Genomic DNA, 5,025 nt, shown 5'->3' on the forward strand with positions numbered 1-5,025 from the left:
TTTTTTTGAGACAGAGTCTTGCTCTATCACCCGGCTGGAGTGCAGTGGTGTGATCCTGGCTCGCTGCAACTTCCGTTTTCCGGTTTCAAGTGATTCTCCTGCCTCAGCCTCCCTAGTAGCTGGGACTACAGGCACGCACCACCACGCCCGGCTAATGTTTTATACTTTTAGTAGAGACAGGGTTTCACCATGTTGGCAAGGATGGTCTCCATCTCTTGACCGCGTGATCCGCCCACTTCGGCCTCCCAAAGTGCTGGGATTACAGGTGTGAGCCACCGGGCCCGGCCGACTCTGTATCTTTTTAGTTATATCACAACATGTCTTGCTATTGTGCCTATCATTGTACTTTTTTAAGAAAATGAGTGATTTAGGGCTGGGTACCGTGGCTTATGCCTATAATCGTAGCATTTCGGGAGACCAACGTGGGTGGATTGCTTGAGTACAGGAGTTTGATACCAGCCTGGCCAACATGGCAAAACTCCATCTCTACAAAAAATAGTTGGGCATGGTGGTGAGTGCCTGTAGTCCCAGCTATTTGGGAGGCTGAGATGGGAGGATTGCTTGAGTCCAGGAGGTTGAGGCTGCAGTGAGCCATGATGGTGCCACTGCACTCCAGCATCGGCGACAGTGAGACCTTATCTCCAAAATAAATAAATAAATAAATAAATAAATAAATAAATAAATAAAAAGACCAAGAGAGAAGATGAAGAAATAAAATAAGTGATTTAGAATGTACCCTTTTGGCCAGGCGCCCGTGGCTCACACCTGTAATCCTAGCACTTTGGGAGGCTGAGGCGGGTGGATCGCCTGAGCCCAGGAGTTCGAGACCAGCCTGGGCAACATGGTGAAACCCTGTCTCTACTAAAATACAAAAAAATTAGCTGAGTGTGGCGACATGCGCCTGTAATCCCGGTTACTTGGGAAGCTGAGGGAGGAGAATTGCTTGAATCTGGGAGGCAGAGGTTGCAGTGAGCCAAGATTCGCGCCATTGCACTCCAGCCTGAGTGACAGAGCAAGATTCCGTCTCAAAAAAAAAAAAAAAAAGGAATTTACCCTTTTAGGTTCAAAGATTTCAACATTCCTAGAAGTGTTTTTGGGTTAAGTAGGCCTTCTGCAGTGAATATTTTCTGTTTGAGGCCAAAGATTAATAGAGGACCATTGCAGTTAGACCAATACCAACATTGTTACTAGTCAGCCAAGCCTTCTAGGCATAAGTAAAGGTAACTTTTTAAGGTCAGGGAGTTTAAAGAGAGCTCAAATGTTTGAAGGAGAAATTGTGGTGAATGTGATAGTGACTGGTGAACTTAAACCACTTTTGTTTTTTTTTTTTTTTTTTTTTTTTGAGACGGAGTTTCGCTCTTGTTACCCAGGCTGGAGTGCAATGGCGCGATCTCGGCTCACCGCAACCTCCGCCTCCTGGGTTCAGGCAATTCTCCTGCCTCAGCCTCCTGAGCAGCTGGGACTACAGGCACGCGCCACCATGCCCAGCTAATGTTTTGTATTTTTAGTAGAGACGGGGTTTCACTATGTTGACCAGGATGGTCTTGATCTCTTGACCTCGTGATCCACCCGCCTTGGCCTCCCAAAGTGCTGGGATTACAGGCTTGAGCCACCGCGCCTGGCCTTAAACCACTTTTGAACATCAGTGATGTCGGGCTTGAAGAAGAGACAGAAAGGACAATAGCTGGAAGTGCCACAGAGATAATGTCACCAAGCAGTGATTATCGAGGCTAAGTCAGCTAAGCCTAGAGAGTTGGACTGAAAGGGGTGAGAGGAAAGTAAGTGAAAGTTTGTATGTAAATGAATCATGTCCCTTCAAAGTAGAATTTCAGGTCCATTTAATAAAAAGATCCATTGTATTCAAGGTTGTCCTGCCAAATTACCCAAGGGCATGTATTTTCATGACATTATTGGTCTTATGTGTGTTGTTTTATACAAAAGGAGTTTCCCTCCTAAGTGTAAGTTGTAATACTTAAATATTAATATTTCCGTTTTAAGATCCATTTAGAATTGCATTAGTGTACATTTTTTATAAGAACATAGAATTTCTTGTCCCCCACTACCCATCCTTACCCAGTGTTATATAATTTATTGTAAATGATATATTCTTGTACTAGAAGTGTACACTTTTGGGGTTCAATCTGTTTCTTAAATAAGAGGTTATAGTATTATAACTAAAATTTGAGGTAATCCATTAATTGCATGCTTTAGCACTAAAACAGACATTTGTTTCAGAAAAGAAAACACTTTTGGTTTTGTAAATTTGCTTATTTTTGAATTTCAAATAGGACACAATGAATATACTATATTATACACTTTTATGTGTATTTTTTTTTCTCAGCAACTTGCTTTTTAACCCTTGGAAAATGAAAGCCTGAAAATACTGTGAATATGCTTGTAACATTGCAAAAGTATTCCTTCTAAGTAAGAAGGTTTTTGGTCATTTGTTATAGAAATAACACAACCAACTAAACAAAAAACTACACACACACACGTGCGTGCACGCACACACACACACACACACACACACCCTCTTAGACATATAGATTGGGAAAAATTAAACCAACAATTCAAAAGTTAAAGACTTTGTCACTTCCTAAAATTTGTACTCAGGAATAAAATGAGAGAGAGATCATTTGGCAGTCAAAATCTTGTGATTTCTTCAGCTGTATTTGTATATAAAAGAAGGCCTGGCCGGGTGCAGTGGCTCACACCTTTAATCCCAGCACTTTGGGAGGTCAAGGCAAGCAGATCACCTGAGGTCAGGAGTTGAGACCAGCCCAGACAACATGGTAAACCTCTTCTCTACTAAAAATACAAAAAATTCACTGGGCATGGTGGTTCGCACCTATAATCCCAGCTACTTGGGAGGCCGAGGCACGAAAATTGCTTGAACGCAGGAAGTGGAGGTTGTAGTGAGCAGAGATTGCGCCATTGCTCTCCTGCTTGTATGACAGATTGAGACTCTGTCTCAAAAAAAAAAAAAAATTAAAACTCTGCTGACAACTTATTTTAATTATCCAGTTATATAAGGAGTCCATTTTTACCATTATATGTTCCCACCCTCATCCATTTATTAATTACCTAATTGTGTGCAAGGCATTGCTATGGAAGATGAGCCAGGAAAATGCATGTTTAAGATAAGATCTTTGTTCATTCTGGATTGCTCAGTGGACGCCAGCAGGGCAGTGATACCAAAAATGGAAGTAAGCTCAGTGATGATAGACTTAACCACATTTTTTTTTTTTTTTTTTTTTGGAGAATAGAGTCTCGCTCTATCATCCAGGCTGGAGAGCAGTGGCACAATCTCCTGGAATCAAGCAATTCTTCCACCTTAGCCTCCTTAATAGCTGGGACTACAGGTGCCTGACACCACACCTGGGTAAATTTTGTATTTATTGTAGAGGCAGGGTTTCACCATGTTGCCCATGCTGGTCTCGAACTCCTGGGCTTAAGTGATCTGCCCTCCTTGGCCTCCCAAAGTGCTGGGATTACAGGAGTGAGCCACCGTGCGTGGCCAGCCAAATTTTTATAAGCAAAGAGAAGCTTTTAATTTAAGTATGCATGTACATTTTCCAATTTAAAGCTTGGTACTGATTTTATTTGACCAATATATGAGGAATCACAATCTCTTCAAATCTTCAGGCCTCTTCAAAATGAGGCCCTCCGTTGCATTCCTAGTCTTGAGGAGATTAAAAGTCTCTGAGATCTTCTGTTTTGTACAATTTATTATTCCCCTAGAGATCACAGTCTTATGACCAGAAACCCTAAAATTTGTCAGGTTCCCCTCGGGATAAACTCTCACTTCGATTCAGATAGTCAGACCCTGACAGCAATGAATGCGTATCTGTCTTGATGGTCTGACTGTGTACTAGGGCTCCTTTCCAATTTCTCTCTTTTTCTCTCTTTTTTTTTAATTGTACTTTAGGTTCTGGGGTACATGTGCAAATTATGCAGGATTGTTGCATAGGTACATACATGGCAAGGTGGTTTGCTGCCTCCATCTCCCCGTCACCTATATCTGGCATTTCTGCCCATGTTGTCCCTCCCCAACCTCCACATCCCCCGCTGTCCCTCCCCCAACCACAACAGACCACAGTGTGTGATGCTCGCCTCCCTGTGTCCATGTGCTCTACATATTCAGAGAAACTTCTCTAGTAACAAATTATAGAAATGCTCCCTGAAAGTATAGTCTTCTCTCTTTTTCTCTTGATGGCTCTGTTCCTATAGACTTAAGATGACATTAACAAAATTTTAAGTAGACATAGAATGGAGAAAATAATACAAGTACTTTTTTCAGGGTTGTAAGATATGCATTACTAATCTATATATTATCTTAAAAACAAACAAGACTTACATAATTGTGTAGATATGAAAGTAGAAGAGCTTCCCTTTAAAAGCAAACCTTAGGATATCTAGATTTTAGGGAAGACCTTAGGCATTTCTATTGCGGACGGTAAACTATAGTTAGAGTCACTTGGAAAGTATTTGTGCAAGGTTCAGATGAGGGTAAAAAGGATGTCAGGTAAAATACCATCAATGGGTAATAATTTTCCTGAGCAAATTTCCCCAAAAGACATGATTTTCCTATATAGAGTTACTCATCTGTGTCCCAGGCTCACAAACTGGCTGGCAAGTTTTATTGCCAGGAAAATTGATAAATAGTTGTAGCCTAGAGATACAGTTTCTCTCCTTGCACATAAATGTCTTCCGATATGCCTTGGCTGTTTTTATCTCAAAGCATTAATCTGTGTTTCTGGGGGAAAATATATTCATGATGATGCATCAGTAAATTCTCAACAGCTCAAAGATTTGCCTTAAAATTGTATTTTAAAACATTACTTTTCTGAGTTAAATGAAGAGTTCACTATTACCTAAGAAGCAATCTAGGGGCCGGGCGCGGTGGCTCAAGCCTGTAATCCCAGTACTTTGGGAGGCCGAGGCGGGTGGATCACGAGGTCAAGAGATCGAGACCATCCCGGTCAACATGGTGAAACCCCGTCTCTACTAAAAGTACAAAAAATT

The 5,025-nt window shown here is 41.4% G+C and overlaps 1 protein-coding gene and 1 pseudogene across 1 annotated transcript in view; one reads left to right on the forward strand and one right to left on the reverse strand.

Moving 5' to 3' along the window:
• SLC39A10 (solute carrier family 39 member 10) overlaps nt 1-5,025 on the forward strand; it is a 171,505-nt gene that overhangs the window by 56,288 nt on the left and 110,192 nt on the right. The window lies entirely within an intron of this gene.
• LOC119472707 lies at nt 4,095-4,196 on the reverse strand (annotated as a pseudogene).

This window comes from Cebus imitator, unplaced genomic scaffold (genome assembly GCF_001604975.1).
Source record: "Cebus imitator isolate Cc_AM_T3 unplaced genomic scaffold, Cebus_imitator-1.0 Scaffold113, whole genome shotgun sequence".
Taxonomy (NCBI): Eukaryota; Metazoa; Chordata; class Mammalia; order Primates; family Cebidae; genus Cebus; species Cebus imitator.